Raw genomic sequence first — 22,223 nt, 5'->3', positions numbered from 1 at the left:
TTTTAATTTGATTTATATGCCGCCCTTCTCCGGAGACTCAGGGCGGCTTACAATGCGCTCAGCAATAGCCTTCATCCTTTTGTATATTTATACAAAGTCAGCTTATTGCCCCCACAAACTGGGTCCTCATTTAACCTACCTTAGAAAGGATGGAAGGCTGAGTCAACCTTGAGCCTGGCGAGATTCGAACCTGCAGTAATTGCAGGCATCTGGTCTTAATAACCAGATTTTTTTGTGACCCATTTTCCAAAGCAGTTTTTCCAAACATGAAAACAGAATGGAAAGTCGGTTAATTAAACTATACACAGAGAAAGACAGCAAGCTTTTTAACACTCCAAAAAGGAGGTTATGCTTTAAAAAAACAAAAACAAAAAATGGAAAGCGGTTTCCTGTGTATATTTAGTGAAGTACCATGTTTCCCCGAAAATAAGACCCTGTCTTCTATTTTTTTTGAACCCTGAAATAAGCGCTTGGCCTTATTGCCATGCGCTCAAAAGCCCGATTGGGCTGATTATCAGGGGAGGTCTTATTTTGGGGGAAACAGAGTATCTATCTATCTGTCTTTCTGTCTGTCTGTCTGTCTATCTATCCATATCTATCTATCTATCTATCTATCTATCTATCTATCTATCTATCTATCTATCTATCATCTCTCTCTATCATCACCTATCTATCTATCTATCTATCTATCTATCTATCTATCTATCTATCTATCATCACCTATCTATCTACCTTGTTTCCCCCAAAATAAGACCCTGTCTTCTATTTTTTTGAACCCTGAAATAAGCACTTGGCCTTATTGCCATGCGCTCAAAAGCCCGATTGGGCTGATTATCAGGGGTGGTCTTATTTTGGGGGAAACAGGGTATCTATCTATCTGTCTTTCTGTCTGTCTGTCTGTCTATCTATCCATATCTATCTATCTATCTATCTATCTATCTATCTATCTATCTATCATCTCTCTCTATCATCACCTATCTATCTATCTATCTATCTATCTATCTATCTATCTATCTATCTATCTATCATCACCTATCTATCTACCTTGTTTCCCCCAAAATAAGACCCTGTCTTCTATTTTTTTGAACCCTGAAATAAGCGCTTGGCCTTATTGCCATGCGCTCAAAAGCCCGATTGGGCTGATTATCAGGGGTGGTCTTATTTTGGGGGAAACAGGGTATCTATCTATCTGTCTTTCTGTCTGTCTGTCTGTCTATCTATCCATATCTATCTATCTATCTATCTATCTATCTATCTATCTATCTATCTATCTATCTATCATCTCTCTCTATCATCACCTATCTATCTATCTATCTATCTATCTATCTATCTATCTATCTATCATCACCTATCTATCTACCTTGTTTCCCCCAAAATAAGACCCTGTCTTCTATTTTTTTGAACCCTGAAATAAGCACTTGGCCTTATTGCCATGCACTCAAAAGCCCGATTGGGCTGATTATCAGGGGAGGTCTTATTTTGGGGGAAACAGGGTATCTATCTATCTGTCTTTCTGTCTGTCTGTCTGTCTATCTATCCATATCTATCTATCTATCTATCTATCTATCTATCTATCTATCTATCTATCTATCTATCATCTCTCTCTATCATCACCTATCGATCTATCTATCTATCTATCTATCTATCTATCTATCTATCTATCTACCTTGTTTCCCTGAAAATAAGACCCTGTCTTCTATTTTTTTGAACCCTGAAATAAGCGCTTGGCCTTATTGCCATGCACTCAAAAGCCCGATTGGGCTGATTATCAGGGGAGGTCTTATTTTGGGGGAAACAGGGTATCTATCTGTCTGTCTTTCTGTCTGTCTGTCTATCTATCCATGTCTGTCTGTCTGTCTGTCTGTCTGTCTATCTATCTTCTATCTATCATCTATCTATCTATCTATCTATCTATCTATCTATCTATCTATCTATCATCTCTCTCTATCATCTATCATCTATCTATCTATCTATCTACCTATCTATCTATCTATCTATCTATCATCACCTATCTATCTACCTTGTTCCCCCAAAAATAAGACCCTGTCTTCTATTTTTTTGAACCCTGAAATAAGCACTTGGCCTTATTGCCATGCGCTCAAAAGCCCGATTGGGCTTATTATCAGGGGATGTCTTATTTTGGGAAAAACAGGGTATATCTGACTTGACTCTTCTTCATTGCCGAAAACATTAACAAAGACTTCCATTGTTGGAAGCAATTTAATTTTCCCTCTGAGCTTTGTCGGGGGTAGAGTATTTTTTCCAAGCACATAGAAAAATCTGTAGGTCACTTATTCCAATAAAGCTCTGACATTCTCGGCTATACTTACACACACACACAAAAATACACACACACACAAACATACAACCGAGGCAATTTGGCTTGTTGCTAATTAAATCAGCCTTGCCTGAACAATTCCCAGCATGTTATGCTTGGCTAGGTGGTAGATTGTACCTAATTTTGGTTTCATTTCTCTGAAAAATGAAACGGGTTGCAATAATAGGAAACCCGTCTACGGTGGAAGCAACCATAAAATGTTTTATTTTGCAGTAGCTTTTATAGCAATGAGATTCCCCCAAGCACAACAGCGTATGGAAAGTTTCTCAGTCGATATATATATCTATATATGTCCATGGGGGGGGGGGGGAAACACACCCACAAAACAGAAACAATCAAAAGCCTTTGGAACATTTCGAACGATAAAATCGTAGCCAGAATTGGAAGGAAACCTGTTTTAAATCAGAATCATTCCAGTGGGTTTTTTCTTTTGGCAAGATAACGTGTTTATTATTTTTTTTTGTTAAAAAAAAAGCCAATTAAAATATACCCTGTTGCATTAAGGCCCGGAAACTAAAATATTGACATGCAAAAGCATGAATTTCGAGGCGCAGGAATGGATGAGTTAGCTACTCCTTTCCTATCAAGTTTCTGGAAGCAAGACGTGAATTTATTTTCCTCGCTGAACCGGTTTTTCCTATTTCTGTCTGTCAGTCCTGGCAAGTCTACAGCTTGTGAAGTTGCAGCAGCTCTCTTTACAAATCGTCGGGAAAAAATCACAAGTTTCTGGTTTTATCTGCTCGTGTATATCTGAGAGCCCATTTAAGAGGAAATGCAGAAAGAATCCCAGTTTTACAAGACCTTCTTGTAAAGGGAACCTCTTTGTTTCTTTTTTGGGGGGGTGGGGGGGGGTGTTGTTTGGCTTCAGTAGTTAAACCTGCTCATCTTGTTTGACGTAAATGTATGACAATGTGTAGGTAGAGTTCTGAGAATCTCCCATCGTGAAAAGGAGGAGTTGTGCGAATAACTGATTTTTTTTTTTTAAAGAGATTTCTTTGGCTACTACGAACTTTGGTAACAGGTGATATGTGAAATTACCCACTTTCCCATGGATTTTTATGAGTTTGCATAAAACATTTACCTTCCCAGTCGTGATGGCCACTTAGAAAGTCCTCCATATGTGGAGTTTGTCCATTGTTTTTAAAGAGAGATAGGATTTTAGGCTTCACATCACTGATAACGTATTTTTTCTTGGGTGGTGCATAAAAAAGAGACTGTAGGAAGCCACCTCCCCTCCCCAGATTGAAATATTCTTTATTCTTAATATTAAGAGAGGCAGGATAGAAGATTTCCCCAAAGGAGAAATGGAGAAACGTGTTCTTAAAGGCAGAAAGCAGATCCAGTCTTTCTTAACTGCTTCAAGCAGAAAAACTCAAGACTTTAGAGGTGAATACTTGGCACCTATTAAGAAAGACTGGGCCAATCTATTTGTAAACAAAACGCACAGAAGGTTGGAGCTGATGGGATTAAAATCTACATACCTCCACCCAAAATTCTAAGGACAGGACAGGACCTTTAGGACAGTGGTGGGATTCAGCCAGTTCGCACCACTTCGGGAGAACCGGTTGTTAACTTTCTCAGCAGTTTGGTAAATTGGTTGTTGGAAGAAATCATTAGGGCAGAGAACCGGTTGTTAAATTATTTGAATCCCACCATTGCTTTAGGACATAATAGGATTTACCCACCACCGTTGAAATAAATAAAAGTCACAAGGCTCACCATATTGCACAACCCCTCTGGAGCATCTCAAACCGCAAAACTCCAGAACCCTAAAAAAGAGCCATCTACTCGCTCAGCCATTTGGTCAGCCACCCCAGAAACATTTGCTGCTGTCCCTGAGGTTTCTTGGAAACCACATAAACCTTCTTTCCTTGCAGCTAGTCCTCCTCCATTTTATTTCCAGTGCCTTTCTCCTGGCTTGGAACCGGGCTGGGTTTTTCTTCCCACAAGACCATTGCTCATTGTTTTGGAATAATTGTTTGACACTGTGCATTGATAAAAATATCTGTAGAAAGAGATACAGGTGAAATTGTTCTCACCCAGGATGTCTAGCTTTAACCAGAATCTTCTCAATTAACTAGTTTCTCTCTCTTTTTTTTTTTAAAAAAAAACAGCTTTAGTAGAAATTAAAAAATAAAAGTCGTTTCCCGGCAGAAGGGAGGTGTTCTCAAGAAAATAGATGCTTCTGTGCTAATATTGCCAAGTCTTTCTATAAGGTTAGGGCAGGATTTTTTTTTCTGCAGGGCAGATTGCAAATGTGATTAAGATAAATTGGTTTGCGTGGCATCTTCTGAGTAGAGTAAATTTTCACTCGGAGGCTCCTAGTCTGTCATTTAGTCTCTTGCCATGTTCGACTAGCTCAAAAATTGAATGTAATTATTGCTCTGCCTTGTCTGGTGACGTTAGCCAACAAAGGCATGTTCTGAGATCAACAAGATAGAAACATTTTGAGACAAATTGCCCTTGATAATTACACTGGTATCCTATTGATGAATCGGAATCAAGCTGGAAGGGACCTTGGGAGGTCTTCTAGTCCAGCCCCCTGCTCAAGCAAGAGATCCCATACCATTTCAGACAAGTAGCTGTCCAATCTCTTCTTGAAAACCTCCAGGGATGGAGCATTCACAACTTCTGGTGGCAAGCTGTTCCACTGGTTAATTGTCCTCACCGTTAGGAAGCTTCTCCTTAATTCCAGGTTGCTTCTCTCCTTGATGAGTTTCCGTCCAGTTGCTTCTTGTCCTGCCTTCTGGTGCTTTGGAGAATAAGTTGACCCCTTCCTCTTTGTGGCAGCCTCTCAAATGCTACTATCATGTCACGCCTAGTCCTCCTTTTCTCTAGATGGGTCAAATCCAAATCCTACAACTGTTTTTCAAATGATTTCGTCTCCAGTCCCTTAATCATCTTCATTGCTCTTCTCTGCACTTCTTCCAAAGTCTCAACATCTTTTTTTTTGTAATGTGGTGACCAAAAACTGGATGCAGCATTCCAGGTGTGGCCTTACTAAGGCTTTGTAAAGTGGTACTAATACTTCACGTGATGTTGATTCTATGCCTCTGTTTATACAACCAAGCATTGTATTAGCTTTTTTGGCGGCTGCCGCACACGGCTGGCTCATGTTGAACTCAGTGTAGTATACAGGTAGCCCTGGACGTGCAACAATTCGCTTAGTGACCGTCCGGAGTTCCAACAGCACGGAAAAAAGTGACTTATGACCGTTCTTCACACTTACGACCTTTGCACCATCTGCTTTACATTTGGATGCTTGTCCACTGACTCATATTTATGACGGTTGCAGTGGGTCACGTGACCCCCTTCTGCGATCTTCTGACCAGCAAAAATCCACCAGGAAGCCCAGATTCACTTAACAACTGAACAGCTGCAGTGATTCACTTAACAACCGTGGCAAGAAAGGTCGTAAAACGGCCTTTCCGGCATAAAATTTATGACCGTTGCATTGTCCAGAGGCCACGAGATCCCCCTTTGGTGACCTTCAGACAATCAAAGTCAGTGGGGAAGCCAGATTCACTTAACAACCGTGTGACTCACTTAACGACTGCAGTGATTCACATTTTTTCCTCTATTTGTGGTTCAATTGTGGTCGTAAATCAAGGACTAGCTGTAATAGGAGCTGGAATTAAAACGATTTGGTTAGCTTTAATCATGATGCATTGGGTTGTTTAGCAAATGGTCTTTCACAGAATAAGAAGGGAAACCAACATTTTCACTTTCAGTTCAAAGATGTTGAGACCATAGAAAGAGTGCAGAGAAGAGCAACAAAGAGGATTAGGGGAATATGAAGAATGGATGCAGGAACTGGGTATGTCTAGTTTGATGAAAAGAAGGACTACGGGGGACATGATAGCACTCTTCCAATATCTCAGGGGCTGCCCCAAAGAAGAGGGAGTCAACCTATTCTCCAAAGCACCTGAAGGCAGGACAAGAAGCAACAGGTGGAAACGAATCAAGGAGAAAAGCAACCTAGAACTAAGGAGAAATTTCCTGACAGTGAGGACAATTAATCAGTGGAACGACTTGCCTCCAGAAGTTGTGAATTCTCCAACACTGGAAGTTTTTAAGAAGATGTTGGATAACCATTTGTCTGAAGTGTTGTAGGGTTGACTGCCTAAGCAGGGGGTTGGACTAGAAGACCTCCAAGGTCCCTTCCAACTCTGCTATTCTATTCTATTCTACTCGTTTATCCATGCATCAATTCCTCAACCCAATTCCTTTGGACAACGTTTGATTGAAATGCAATTAAATGTCAGCATTCAGTGCAGCAACATTATTCAAACTCCGTGGCATTTCTGTGGTATTAAAGATAATGGACTTTATAAACGAGAAAGGTTTTCCTTGTTCTTCTCCTTCCAGACATTTGTCTATGTGTGTTTTGGAACTGCCCAGGATTTCTGCGCAGGATTTTCGGAAGTGGTTTCCTTGTTCCAAAAGTGCTTTTACAGCAGTGGCCAAAATTGTGGAAACCTTTTGAGAAAAAGTGTTATTTTCTCAAACCAGCTAATAACACCACTTTTTTTTTTTTTTTTTTTGGAGTAGTACCATAAAATTATATATCAATGGAAAGATCATTTAATCGAGAATGTAGTGCAATAACTTTTAGGAAGGATTTGCTATTAGAATAGCAGTTACAGTAGAAAGAAGAAAAGTGAAACAGGTAGAAAAAACGAGATACACAAAAATGATCACTATAGAAAAAGCGAGATATGCAAAAATGATCCCCATGTCAGTTAATCCTTAGTTGGGTAACCTTTAGCATAAATTATGGCCTTACAATGTCTTCCCATGGAGTGAACCAAGTCTTTTAGTTCTGCAGCTCTTATAATATGAAACCAAGATTGAATGATGGCTTCTATTAACTGGGTTTTATTGCTGGGTCGCTTCTGATTAACCAGTTTCTTTAGTCAGCTCCCTAGATTTTCCATTGGGTGAAGATCTGGGCTATTCCCAGGCCATTCAAGCAGTGGAATAGGATTATCTTGAAACTCCAAGAAAAAAAAGTGGTGTTATTAGCCATCAAACCTCAAAAATACACTTTTCCCAAAAGGTTTCCACAATTTTGGCCACAACTGTAAAGGCAACTTTCTGATTTTTCTGTTAAGATGTTTTGCTTCTCACCGAAGAAGCTTCTTCAGGTCTAACTTTAGCTGGATGCGAAAGGCGTCAAAGAAAAATCGGAAAGTCCAGTTTTAAAATAAAATAAAATTAAAATTAAAATAAAAGCACTTTTGGGAACAACCATGATCTGGATGAACGAGAACCTCCATAAACATTCAAATGGATGCACAATACAGATTGCCTCGTGTGAACAATTTTTTTCAGAAAAAAAACGTTGATTATTCATTGAATTTGATTACTCATCTTCATTAAGGAATCATCACGGAACAATTTACAGATTCCCCGGGGCATTTTAAAAAGTAAAATCAGACAATAGGACATCGTTTTGGAAAAGCAGGACTAAAATGGAATATATTATAAACTTTCTAATTGCCACGCTTGGTGCCTTAACTATCGTATTTTTTGGACTATAAGACGCACCTAAATTTAGAAGAGGAAAACAAAACAAAACAAAAAATGGTTTTGGCCTCCCTTTTTTCAGGCCTTTTTCCCGCTCTTTTCCAGTCTTTTTTTCAGCCTGTTTCCGGGGCTTTTTTCGGCCCATTTTCAAGGCTTTTTCTGGTCCGTTTTCGAGGCTTTTTCTGGTCCATTTTCAAGGCTTTTTCTGGTCCGTTTTCGAGGCTTTTTGTTGCCCATTTTGGAGGCTTTTTTTGGCCTGTTTTCATGGCTTTTTTTCGGCTCATTTTCGAGCCTCACAAATGGGACCGAAAAGCCACAAAAATGGGCCGAAAAAAGCCCTGAAAATGGGCCGAAAAAAGCCCCCCAAATGGGCCAAAGAAATCCTTGAAAACCTTTTCAAAGCATTTTTTTCTGCAACCTCTTGACCGAAAAGGTGGTAAAAAAAAATGCTTTGAAAAGTCTCTGACGATCCCAGCTGAGTTGCCTGATCGCCAGAGGCTTTTCAAGGAAAAAATGCTTTGAAAAGTTAAAAAAAAAAAAAGTTGGGCCCACCCAGTCACATTACCCCCCCAGCCACGCCCACAGAACCGGTAGTAACACATTTTACATTTCACCCCTGATACATACATACATACATACATACATACATACATACATACATACAATGTCGTAGGGCGTTCTCTGTGGGTGCTCCCACCCTCTGGAATGAGTTGCCTACTGAGCTCCGGACGGCTCCTGATCTCCGCTCCTTCCGTCGGGACCTGAAGACTTGGCTGTTCAAGCAAATAGGCTGATTCTGATTCTGGGTTTTATTATTTATTATTTATTAGTTAATTTGGTTTAAAATGGGACTTTGTTGTACATGTTTTTAACTTGTGTTTGCCGCCCTGAGTCCTTCTGGAGAAGGGCGGCATATAAATACATGAAATATATAAATAAATAAATAAATACATACATACATCATATCTGGGTATGCATATATGCCTATCAGCGCAAATATAGGCCAGACAACACCCTTGGGGGGGAAAAAAAAAGGCAGGGCTAGGAAAAATAAATGTGAAATGAATATGTACTGATTAAAATTAATTGCCTGTAAAAATCAGACCAAGTTTTAATGTTTCTTTATTTATGGAACTGGTATAATTGAACAATGCTCAGCAATTCCCAAGCTATGCAGCCTGTCTTCAATTTACAAAAGTTCATTTAGTGAACATTCAAAGTTACAACATCACTGGAAAAAAGGGACTTATGACCGTTTTTCACACTTACGACCGGTGCAGCCTCCCTGGGGGGGGGTGTGTCATGTGATCCAAATTCCAGACGCTTGGCAACTGACTTATATTTATGACGGTTGCGGGGTCTTGATGGGGGGGTCACACAGTCTCCTTTTGGGACCATTTGACCAGCAAAGACAAGGGGGGAAACGAGATTCACTTAACAGCTGTGTGAGTGACTTAACGACGGCAGTGATTTACTTAACCACTCTGGCCAGGAAGGTCGTACAAAGATTCACTTTACAACTGACTTACTAATTTTAACAACGTCAGGGCTTCACTTAACCAGCGTGGCAAGACAATGGGGCAAAATTCACTTCACAAATGTCTCACTTAGCAACAGGAATATGGCGCTTGATTTGTAGTCATAAGTCAAGGACTACTTGTATATTTTCTTTCCAGTCCTCCTCCAATCGGAACAAAATCTGGACCAATTTCCTTAAGCCCATGATAGATAGATAGATAGATAGATAGATAGATAGATAGATAGATAGATAGATAGATATTATATAGGATAGAAATAGATGATAGATGATAGATAGATAGATAGATAGATAGATAGATAGATAGATAGATAGATGAAAGACAGATGAGAGATAGATAGATGAATGTATAGCTAGATAGATTAGATAGGATAGAGGTAGGATAGATAGATAGATAGATAGATAGATAGATAGATAGATAGATAGATATAGATACATACATGGATGGATGGATGGGTGGGTAGGTAGCTAGGGGGATAGATAGATAGATAGATAGATGAAAGATAGATGAGAGATAGATAGATGAATGTATAGCTAGATAGAGAGATTAGATAGGATAGAGGTAGATTAGATAGATAGATAGATAGATAGATAGATAGAGAGAGAGAGAGAGAGAGAGAGAGAGATACAGATACATGGATGGATGGATGGATGGATGGATGGATGGATGGATAGGTAGGTAGGTAGCTAGGGGGATGGATAGATGATAGATAGATAGATAGATAGATAGATAGATAGATAGATAGATCTCTCTCCCTCCCTCTCTCCCTCCCTTTTGCAATTTTCCTAAAATTTCCCAAAACAGGCCCTCATTCCTATCCAAAGCCCCCTCCTTATCCCCAGCATTTGATATTCTGCAGCCCCTCATTTCGACGTAGAAAGGAGTCGCTTTGCTGCCAAGGCCGTGTGATCTCTCGAATCTGCCCTTGGCTTGTGAACGGTGGTTTGGGATTGATATCTTGGGGTTTAAAATTTCAAGAGCTGCCCTGTTTTATTTCAAGCCGCCGACCTCGCCGCCGAGTCCAAACCGGCTTTTAAACCGGGTTCCAAGAGCAGATTTGGGACATGACTGAATTATTCCGGTTTGGAATGAGGAACGATTAGAAAGCTATCTTTGTGGTTTGTCTAGACAGCCGAACGCTGATGCCTCCTAATAAATTAGGCAATATTTCCTAGCTGTGTTGACAAGAGAATTTGGGGAGGAGGGGAAGTTTTAGTCCAGCCCGTTGGTTGACTGAATGTCTTCCAAGGGTTTAGCAGAGTTTATAATTATATTTTGAGTGTTTTAGGCTTGCAAAAAAAACAACACGGTGTTTTTTTGCCAGTTAAATCCCCCGGCCCCTCTGTTTGGCTTTGCAAGGGGTCAGGATTTTGGACGTCCCTCATCCAAAGGAGGGCTTAATACATTCTTAGATTGCATGAACAGATGGATAGTTTCAAGATCGTGAGAAGTGATAGTGCCGCTGTATACTGCATCGATGGGACCATACTTGGAATACGGGGTCTAATTATGGTCACCAATGATACAAAAAAAAATACGTTGAGATCCTAGAAAGACTGCAGAGAGAACCCAAAAGTGCTTGTTTTCAAGAGACAACTGGACTTTCTGGTTTTTCCTTGAAGACGTTTCGCTTCTCATCCAAGAAGCTTCTTCAGCTCTGTTGTGTGAGCTGTGCCTTTTTTATAAATTCCGTGTCCTCCTCCAATTACTTCTGTGGGTAGAAGGGATTTCAGCTTTTGGAATTTGTGTTCCACTCTTTCTTTCAAAACCTCCGTTGTGAAATTAATCTGTCTTATTCTTTCATTTATAGGGACGGGGTGGCTCAGTGGCTAAGACGCTGAGCTTGTCGATCGTAAGGTCGGCAGTTCAGCGGTTCGAATCCCTAGTGCCGCGTAACAGGATGAGCTCCTGTGACTTATCCCAGCTTCTGCCAACCTAGCAGTTCAAAAGCACATAAAAAAATGCCAGTAGAAAAATAGGGGCCACCTTTGGTGGGAAGGGAACAGCGTTCCGTGCGCCTTTGGCTTTGAGTCATGCCGGCCACAGGACCACGGAGACATCTTCGGACAGCGCTGGCTCTTCGGCTTTGAAACGGAGATGAGCACTGCCCCCTAGAGTCGGGAACGATTATGTGTGAAGGGAATCTTTACCTTTATAATGACTTCAGTTGTTAAACGGGTAACCTTTTCATCAAATGCTGTTGATTTATAACTGAGAGGCTTAGTTCTTTCTTCTTTTTTTATAGAAAACCCATAACTTGCTTAGTATATAAAAGTGGATACCAACCCAAAAATTTGCTTAAAGTCAATTTAGGTCTAATTTTGTGGAAACGGTGTTGAGTTTGCGCACAGCTGGTTCATCTGAAGTGCAAGTTTTTTTTTTTTTTAAGTGCTTAAAACAGTATTCTTTATCACACTTCCTTGTTATATTCTATTTGGGGATTATTATTTTTTTAATTACTTGGCAAGTGGCATTAGTTTGCTAGAACCTATAAACACTTATTTAAAATTAAATCTGACACTTCCTGGAATAGCTGATTAGACGTGTTGGACTATGTAATTGCTACCCAAATTGTGGATCGATAATGGGACTGCATTTTAGCACATGACATAAGCCAGCAATGTGCAGCAGCTGCCAAAAAGTGGAACAACATGCCTGCAGAAGTTGTGAATGCTCCAACACTGGAAGTTTTTTTTTTTTTTAATTGAAAAAGTTTTCAAATACAAATTTTTCCCCCTTTTTTTCTCCCCCCCTCCTCCCTGACCCCCCCTCACCACCCATCCCCCCTGTGACTTCTTCAAGATAAAAACCTAATACATAACAGATTATATAATATTTACCATCCCCTTACTCCCTCCTCCAAATACTGACCCTTACTTCTAGTAATATTATTAATATTATTATTTCCCCCTCTTACCATACACTTCAAAATAACATTCCATTATAACACTATGTAATAACTTCTAATTTAATACAGTAGCATTATTATAACTCCCGATTTATCGATAATCTGCCCTTTTTTCTCCTCCCCCATACTTATGTCTATATATTAATATAACATTTCAAAACAACCATCCACTTTAAAACTATATAATAAATCCTACTTTAACATTTAATCTTTTGTGTATATTAATATGACATTTCAAAGCAACCTGCCCCATGAATTCTAGTTTTACATTTGTTCAACTCTATCCATTTCCTCCACTCCCATAAATATATCTCTTAAGCATCCCTTTTCTTAAACTAGACAATCAATAAACTAGCCACTTTCCTACAAAATTACCACACACAACAATTCTTAATATCTTTGTTCTTCTGCCCACCCTACTAAAAAAATATTCCCTTATATAGATAAAATCAATGACTTTAAACTTATAATCCATATAATGTCTTCTTTGATGTCTTTCCACTGGATTGCTGACTCCATCACCTATATTAGGGTACCATAACATCCCAGTTGCAACAGAATGTTCAAAATCCTCAGTGGAAGTTTTTAAGAAGATGATGTTGGATAACCATTTGTCTGAAGAGGTGTAGGGTTTCCTGCCTAAGCAGAGGGTTGGACTAGAAGACCTCCAAGGCCCCTTCCAACTCTGTTAATCTGTATCTATCTGCATCTGTACCTAAAACAAGGGACTTATGAACATTTTTCACACTTTAACAACCCTTGCAACATTTCCCATCATCAGGTGATCAAAAGTCAGAGGCTTGGCCACTGACTCATACTTATGACGGTCCCAGTGTCCCACGGTCACTGTGATCCCCTTTTGTGACCGTCTGACAAGCAAAAGTCAGTGGAGAAGCCAGATTCACTTAACAACCGTGGCAGGGAAGGTTGTAAAATGGGGGCAAAACTCCCTTCGCAAATGTCTCACTTAGCAACATAAACGTTGGGCTCAATTGTGGCAGTAAGTCAAGGACTACCTGTATTTCAATCGGGGACTGAATTTTCAGTATGTTATATTCAGCAGGAAGTCAAAATCTAGTATATTCTCCAGTTTGTAAGGAGAGGCAGAGATTCCAGATGTTCCTGCAGGAAAAAAAAAGGCAAATTTGGAGTGGAGTTTTTGTCTTTCAAAGAAGGAGCAATTTAACCGACCACTGGGATAGTAATCAGATGTTCAAGACGTATTAAAAAAAAAAAAAGACTTCTTCTAACTTCTCATTTCCTATTTTCAGCTCTGGCAAGGAATTTTGTGATCAAGCCCTGGGTCTTGCAACGAAATCCTGCATGGCCTGAGAAAATCAGAAATGAAAAAAAAAAAAAAAGATCTCCTCGCTAAGGATGATCAGACAGATGAAAGAATTGTAGTCCCCAAATTGTAGTGCTTTTCGAAGAGGCAACTGTACTTTCTTCTTTTTGTTGTGACCTGGGCTTCCTGAGTCATTAAAACACAGGAGTAGTCCCAAAAACCTCTTTTATTGCAACAGCTGTGAATTACGTTCATTCACAGCTGAGTCCCAATAAGCTGCAAAAAAGTCCTTTGGGATAATCACCAACCTTTATCTCCCTTGACACACCGCCAAAGACCTACTTGGCAAAGCCACACGGAGTCCAGAATCAAACAGAGATGCCGACTGGGAACAGAATTAACAACGTTGCTTTCCTGCAAAGGGCCCATGTGCCTTTGCTCCTCTTTTAAGCCTTATGGGAGGGGCCAATCATCTCCAGGCCTTACTCCCCAGTCGTCCCTTTTGTTTTACCTGTTCTTGCTTTCTGGCAGCTCTGTGCATGCGCACACTAGGAACAGGCTCCTCCTGTTCCTCTGCCTCTCTCCTGCCAACTCTGGAGGCTCCGGAGTCTGTGCATCACTCCCAGATGGCCCTGGTCCCATCTCTGCCTCCGACGCAGAGCCCTCTTCCGAGCCTTCCCCAGACTCCAGGACTGGCCCATGTTCCTCCCCAGCATCCTCACTGTCCGACTCTGCTGCCAGCTCCGCAGGCAGTTGGCGGACCACAACAGTTTTTTCCTTGAAGACGTTTCGCTTCTCATCTAAGAAGCTTCTTCAGTTTTCAGTCAGAACTGAAGAAGTTTCTTGGATGAGAAGCGAAACGTCTTCAGGGAAAAAATCCAAGAAAGTCCAGTTGCCTCTTGAAAAAGCACTTTTGGGACAACCATGACCTGGATGATGGAGGATCTCCATAGAAAGAAATTTAGCGTCTAGGGCAGTGTTGGCAAACCTTTTTGGGACCGAGTGCTGAAATGGGCATGTGCGTGTGGGAGCACCGGAAACCGTAAGAGCAGCTCCTTGGCGCACATGCGCGAGAGTGCTGGAAACTGGAAGAGCAGTTCCCCGGCACGCATGCATGCACTGGGAAGCCGAGCTTCTGGTTTCCGGCTTGCAAATGCGTGCCAGTCATCTAGTCTTCCGGTTTCTAGTGTGCATGCCTGCGCGAAGACCAGCCGGCCGGAGCACAGACATGTGCCGGAAACTGGAAGCTCAGCTTCCTGGTGCTCCCGCGCATGCAAAGACCAGCCAGAACCCGGAAGAGCAATGGGCGACAGCTGACGTGCCTGGAGAGATGGCTCTGCGTGCCACTTCCAGCACATGTGCCATACGTTCCCCATCACAGTTCTAGAGAAACAAGGAGTTAAGACTTAAGCTAATCAAATGAATCCATGTGAATCCTCTGTCCTTAAGAATGAGCTGGTATTAAAATCACAGGGTTTAAAATGTAGTTTATTACATTTTTTTTTCATGCTGTGACGAGAATGTAGGTCGTCCTCGACTTAACGGCCAGAATTGAGCCCAACATTTCTGTTGCTAAGCGAAACATTTGTTAAATGATTTTTTATCCCGTTTTTCTTGCCACAGTTGTTAAATTGAATCACTTGCAGTTGTTCGATTGGAAACATGGCTGTTAAGTGAATCTGGCATCCCCCTTGACTTTGCTGGTGAGAAGGTCGCAAAAGGGGATCACATGACCCCGGCACGCTGCAGCCGTCATAAATATGAGTCAGTTTCCTGAGCATCTGAGTTTTGATCACGTGACCAGGGGGGAAGCTGCAGCGAAAAAACATTCCTAAGTCGCTTTTTGTCAGCACCGTTGTAACTGGGAACGGTCACTAAACGAACTGTCATAAGTCGAGGATTTCCTGTACAGACGTATTATGGGAAACAGAGAGCCTTTTGTCACAAAAGAAGAGGAAAAAGAAAAAAAAAGAAACCCGAAGATTGACTTTTGGAGATTGAATTATTGTAGAGCAAGGTTTTCTGCAGTCTGACATTTTTGTACAGGAGCTTTTTAAATTCTGCTTTTTTTTGTGGTCTGCCTCTGGGGGAACCCGTTATTTGCCAATTATGTGCTTTTCTTAAAAACTGTGATTTAGAAGGCAGGGTTTAAACCCTGCAATCATGCATTGTGTCAAGGTGCACAAAAATAAAAAATAACCACCTTGTGTTAGTTATATAAGCAGATTCGGAAGGAATAGCGACGGAGAAATCTGAATTTCATGAAGGAATATAAACGCCTAGCAACTGATTCTGTATATTGTGCTTAAAAGAAATAGCTTTTTTTTTTTTAGTTTGGTTTTGGGCTCCTGTGACTTTTATTTTTATACCGGCGGGCAGCGTCGAAACTCCTTCGAGCGTGAATTATTCCTACAGACCTGGGTGTTACAGAGGTGGGATTAGAAAAGGAGTATTTAATATTGTGTATGATAGCTGCATACGATCACTTTATATTGAATATGATAATTAGAAAAGGAATAATTAATATTGCGTAGGGTAATGTATATGATAACTTTATGTTTCATATGATCGTCAGAAAAGGAATAATGAACATTGCGTATGATAATGTATACGATAACTTTATATTGTATATATAATTAGAAAAGGAATAATATTGTATATGATAACTGTAAGATAACTTTATATTGAATATGATAATCAGAAAAGGAATAATTAATATTGTATATGATAATGTATAGGATAACTATATTGCATAAGATAATCAGAAAAGGAATAATTAATATTGTATATGATAATGTATATGATAACTATATTGCATATGATAATCAGAAAAGGAATAATTAATATTGTATATGATAATGTATAGGATAACTACATTGCATATGATAATCAGAAAAGGAATAATTAATATTGTATATGTATATGTATATGATAACTATATTGCATAAGATAATCAGAAAAGGAATAATAAATACTGTATATGTATATGTATATGATAACTTTATATTGCATATGATAATCAGAAAAGGAATAATTGTATATGATAACTATACAATAACTATATTGCATATGATAATCAGAAAAGGAATAATTAATATTGCATATGATAATGTATATGATAATTTTATATTGCATATGAGCATTAGAAAAGGAATAATACATAATAATAATAATAATAATAATAATAATAATAAATAAATAAATTATTTTATTAATATTAAAAGTATTGTATATGATAACTGCTGGGAGATTATTGTGATACAAAATTTGGGAAAGCAATGATACATAGATAGCTTTTGATTTATGGCCATAATTGGGACGAGAAATTCAGTTTCTAAGCCAGGCGGCTATTAAGATAATGGGTCCCAGGTATATGACCCTTTTTGCCGCTGCTTGTTGTTAAGCGAATCATGTCATTAAGCGAATCCGACTTCCCCCCTATTAATTTTCCTTGGTCCAAAGTTGCGTGATAAAGTCGCAAATGTTGATCCCATAATCCTGGGATGCTACAACTCTTTGTAAATACATCCTGGTTGCCAAGCCCCTGAATTCTGAACACGTATCTCTGGGGATGCTGTCACAATTATGGATGCGAGGATCGGCTTGTAAGCCTCTTTTGGCCTGTCCTAAGTTGGGTTGTCTTCTTCTCCCATCTCCAGGGATCTGATGTTTGTATGGATTAAGTTACCCTGAACAACTGAAGAGATAAGAAGCTTGGAGCCCCTCAACGTTATGTCAGGTCTTCTTCCCTTGTGAGTAGTCCGTTCCCTTCTCCCTTAGTGATTCTGGGTAGCTGACAAAGATAAGAACCCAATATAAAAACAATAAAACAATGAATTTTCACTTCCCTGGTGACAACAATCCATCAAGCCACTTGATGGTCTCCATCCAGGGTTCCCCCAGGCCCGTTGACAAAGCCAGTTCTTCAGGACCTTGCGAAAAAATGTCAAAATGGGGACCAATCTTATCTCCATGGGGATGATGTTCCTCAGGGAGCCATCACAGAGTAGGTCCTTCTTCTGGGTCCGACTAGATGGATCTCCTTAGGACAGGGAACCCATAACATTCCTGGCCTCCCCACTCTGATAGGTCAAGTAGATGTAACCGGGAGAAGACGCTCCTTCAAATAACTTGGTTCCAAGTCACATAGGGCTTTAAAGGAGACAACCAACATCTTGAGTATGATCCGGAAGCAAATTGGCAGCCAACGCAACTCGCAGGAGAGATGACATGTAGGCACACCTAGGCCTGCCGAAAACCTTTGATTGAGAAGCGTAGAAATCGGTCTTCATCAGCAAAACCCATGCATATCTTGCATGTTATGTACAACAACATTACGTATAATTTAATAAGGGTGTAATAATGCTTAATCTCAAGGAAGTGTTTTGGAGTTCACCCAAGTCCAGCTTCTTCCTATTCTTTTATCATTTCCCAGATCTTTTCACAGGTCAGGATAAAACTGCAGATGCTTTAAAGAGATACTTTAAGGAGTAGACTTCTTAAAGCAGTGTTTCTCAACATTGGAAGCTTGAAGACGGGTGGACTTCAACTCCCAGAATCCCCCAGCCAGCGCTGCTCAGACACTGCTGAGACACACCTTCTGTGTCTCAGAAGGTACAAAAGATATAAAAAGTTCAGAAGGTCACTTTCCGGAAATGAAGTTCTGTGCTGATGGAGAGAACAGAAAACAAACTAGGAAAAGGAAATATACATAATAAGAATGCAGATAAATAGAGGGAATTGGCCCTCTGCAATCCATAGAACATCGAATAAATAAATAGATTGGCTGTTGTTCCAAGAGTGGCTACGTAATTGGACATTCCCATCTGGGCTTCCTCATAAGCAATAGGATGGTAGCATTTGGCAGGATTCTTCCGTTTCATCATATAATTTTTATCGATGAATAGAAAAGATGGAATAGCTGTGAAGAGGGTGAATTTTCTGTTCTGGCTGTGACTAGAAGCTGCCAAAAGAGCTTAATAGTCCAGCTTCGCCTTTGGAGTCTTTCAAAGTTGCTAAATCAGTGATGGTGTTCTCCGCCTCCTCCTCTTCTGCTTCTGCTCCTCCTCCTCCTCCTCTACCATCACTACCATTATTTCCTCCTCCTCCTCCTCCTTCTCTACCACCACCACTACCATTATGATTTCCTCCTCCTCCTCCTCCTCCTCCTCCTCCTCCTCCTCCTCCTCCTCCTCCTCCTCCTCCTTCTTCTTCTTCCTCCTCCACCACCTCTTCTTCCTCCTCCACCACCTCTTCTTCCTCCTCCTACCCTCCTCCTCCTCCTTCTCCTCCTCCTCCACCTCTTCCTCCTCCTTCTCCTCCACCATGTCTTCTTCTTCTTCCTCCTCCTCCTCCTCTTCTCCTCCTTCTCCTTCTCCTTCTCCACTACCACCTCTTCTTCCTCTTCCTACCCTCCTCCACCACCATCTCGTCTTCCTCCTCCTCCTCCTCCTCTTCTACTTCTCCTTTTCCTTCACCACCACCACCACCTCTTCTTCTTCCTCCTCCTACCCACCTCCTCCTCTTCTTCTTCCTCCTCCTCCTCCCTCTCCTCCCCCTCCTCCTCTTCCTCCTTCTTCTTCTGCTCCTACTTCTTCTCCTGCTCCTGCTTCTTCTTCTCCTGCTTCTGCTTCTCCTCCTCCTCCTCCTCCTCTACCACCACCGCCATTCTCCCCCACAAGAAAGTAACTTCCCACCTTCATATAAGGATAAACGATTTCCCAATCTCTTCACCTCCTCTTCGTTAACCAACTCTCCCGTCTCTAACCCACTTCTTAACAACAGGCAAATCAGATAATTCAACCCCTTCTCCACTTCCAATTAGCAGCAGGAATATTCATCTTCTGGAATATCGACGTCGATCAACATCAGCCTTCCCATCTTCTGCCTTTCCTTCAGCCGTAGAAGGCCGATCCCAATAGACCCGTGATTTATGGTCTCTTCTTTCTAACCTCCGATTGTTTGGGAAGGAAATGTTCTCTTGTGGTCTGCCCGTTCCTGGACGCTGTTATTAAGCCATATAATGAATGTCTGAAACGGGACGATGTAGGAAATGAGAAATGCCAGACTTCTTAGGGGCTGTTTAGATCAAGAGGAAATCCCGCTAAAGGCAACGTTGATTGAGGCCAAAGCTCGTCCCAGCTACATAACTTTGGTCAGCAGCAACTCAATGAAAATATTTCTTAGCAATAATCTTCAAAAAGAATCAAAACCCACGGAAAACTGCTGAGCAGCGCCCTGCGGCTACAGATGTTGGGCCATGCCACTGATACTGAACTTCCTTAATTCAAAAGTAGAATTACGACTCCCGCGTGGGGAAAACCACCAGGGTCTCAGGAGGGGTGAAATGGCTCAACGGAAGCTTGGCACCCATCCTTTAGTTTCAATAGAAGCCGAAAAAAAGAGGTCACGTCTGGCGCAGCGGTTGAGGGTACCTTTTTCCACGTGTAATGTAGATATGTAGAGTATGCTCAAGAGCAGGCCACGAAGGCGTCGTAATGGATATGAACGTGTTAACGGGTAATTGATATTATACTAATTGGATGTGCATATCTGTTCTCTTACATTATGACAATTCCGTTCTGCTCTTGCTCCGTTTTCATCGACAGGTTGCTAAGAAACACAAGCTCCACGCGACTATTTAGCCCAGTTTTAATCCCTGTTTCCCTGTTTATTGTCTTAGGTTTTTTTCTACTCTGTACTTGCCTTCCCTTCTTCCCTCCCTCCCTTCTCTTTGTCTTTTTGCCTTGTCCTCCTCCCTCCCTCCCTCCCTTCTTTCCCCCTCCCTCTCTCCATCTCCCTCCCTCCCTCCATCTTCCTTCCTCCCTCCCTCCCTCCGTCTGTCTTCCTTCCTTCCTCTCTCCCTCCCTCATCTTTCCATCCTCCCTCATCTTTCCTCCCTCCCTCCATCTTCCTTCCTCCCTTCCTCTGTCTTCCTTCCTCCCTCCTTTCCTCCATCTTCCTCCCTCCCTCCATCTTCCTTCCTCCCTCCCTCCCTCCGTCTGTCTTCCTTCCTCTCTCCCTCCCTCATCTTTCCATCCTCCCTCATCTTTCCTCCCTCCCTCCATCTTCCTTCCTCCCTTCCTCCGTCTTCCTTCCTCCCTCCTTTCCTCCATCTTCCTCCCTCCCTCCATCTTCCTTCCTCCCTCCCTCCCTCCGTCTGTCTTCCTTCCTTCCTCTCTCCCCCCTTCCCTCCCTCATCTTTCCTTCCTCCCTCATCTTTCCTCCCTCCCTCCATCTTCCTTTCTTCCTTCCTCCCTTCCTCCGTCTCCCTTCCTCCCTCCCTCCCTCCCTTCCTTTCTCCCTCCCTCCCTCCCTCCCTTTCCCTTTCTGCCTTTCTGTTTTCCTCCCTTTTTTCCTTTTTTCCCTTTCTCCCATCCTTCCTCCCTTCCTCCCTCCATCTCCCTCCCTCCCTCCCATCTTTGCGAAGGCTGAAAACTCTTGTTGACCTCAGGGACTGAGAAATATTGATTTCTAAGTTATCATAGCTTGCCTTTTTCTCATTTGGGAGTTTTATTTATTTGGGAGTTTTATTCACGTCTCCCTGAAGTTACATATTTTAGGACCTGAGAGATGCATTGTGGTTGATCCTTAGGGTTTCTCCTTCTCGGTTGTTAAGTCCCCTTGTTTCTGCCTCTTGCATTCTTCATTCATTCAAGACTTAAGAACGAATCTCTCCGTGCATGACACAACACAACCAGGGATTGTGTTCATCAGCTGGCTGTCACCGAGGCTGACACTGATTTGAGCAGAGAGGGGAATGACTGTCCCAAGGTCACCAGATGGCTTCCATGCCTAAGGCAGAACCTCAGTCCCCCCCTCCCCCCATTTCTGGTCCATCTCCTAACACAGGGGTCAGCAAACTGCAGCTCCGGAGCCACATGTGGCTCTTTGGGCCCTCTGCTGTGGCTCCCTGTCGGGTGATCCCACCACTGGCTGGCCCCGCCCCTCGCCCTCCCCTCCCAGTCATTCCTGGCCTGGCCTGAGAAGGTAAGGGCGACAGTGCGGGATGGAGAAGTTGTGAGGGCAGAGACAGAGAGATACAGAGAGAGAGAGAGAGAGACATAGAGAGATACAGAGAGAGGGTGAGAGAGACAGAGAGATACAGAGAGAGGGTGAGAGAGACAGAGAGATACAGAGAGAGGGGGTGAGAGAGAGACATAGATACAGAGAGAGGGGGTGAGAGAGAGAGAGAGACATAGAGAGATACAGAGAGAGGGTGAGAGAGGCAGAGAGATACAGAGAGAGGGTGAGAGAGAGACATAGAGAGATACAGAGAGAGAGAGAGACAGAGAGATACAGAGAGAGGGTGAGAGAGACAGAGAGATACAGAGGGGGTGAGAGACAGAGAGAGAGACAGAGATACAGAGAGGGGGTGAGAGAGAGACATAGAGAGATACAGAGAGAGGGGGTGAGAGAGAGAGAGAGACATAGAGAGATACAGAGAGAGGGTGAGAGAGGCAGAGAGATACAGAGAGAGGGTGAGAGAGAGACATAGATACAGAGAGAGAGAGAGACAGAGAGATACAGAGAGAGGGTGAGAGAGACAGAGAGATACAGAGGGGGTGAGAGACAGAGAGAGAGACAGAGATACAGAGAGGGGGTGAGAGAGACAGAGATACAGAG

The 22,223-nt window shown here is 41.8% G+C and overlaps 1 protein-coding gene across 40 annotated transcripts in view; it reads left to right on the top strand.

Moving 5' to 3' along the window:
* PPFIBP1 (PPFIB scaffold protein 1) overlaps positions 1-22,223 on the top strand; it is a 98,067-nt gene that overhangs the window by 16,407 nt on the left and 59,437 nt on the right. For 29 of the 40 annotated variants that reach the window (XM_087873448.1, XM_087873447.1, XM_087873443.1 and 26 more), the window contains exon 2: positions 17,258-17,350. The exons of 6 other annotated variants lie outside the window; for them this stretch is intronic. The gene's annotated coding sequence lies outside the window, so the exon portion shown is untranslated. Of the gene's footprint in view, positions 1-17,257; positions 17,351-18,033; positions 18,213-22,223 lie in introns of those variants that run through there. 5 more of the 40 variants (XM_087873449.1, XM_087873434.1, XM_087873430.1 and 2 more) reach the window with 2 other exon arrangements.

The sequence above is a fragment of the Pantherophis guttatus genome, chromosome 7, assembly GCF_059756535.1.
Source record: "Pantherophis guttatus breed Tessera chromosome 7, ASM5975653v1, whole genome shotgun sequence".
In the NCBI taxonomy this organism is placed as follows: domain Eukaryota; kingdom Metazoa; phylum Chordata; class Lepidosauria; order Squamata; family Colubridae; genus Pantherophis; species Pantherophis guttatus.
The sequence above is the reverse complement of the archived record's forward strand: the minus strand, read 5'-3'. Positions and strand labels throughout refer to the sequence as shown.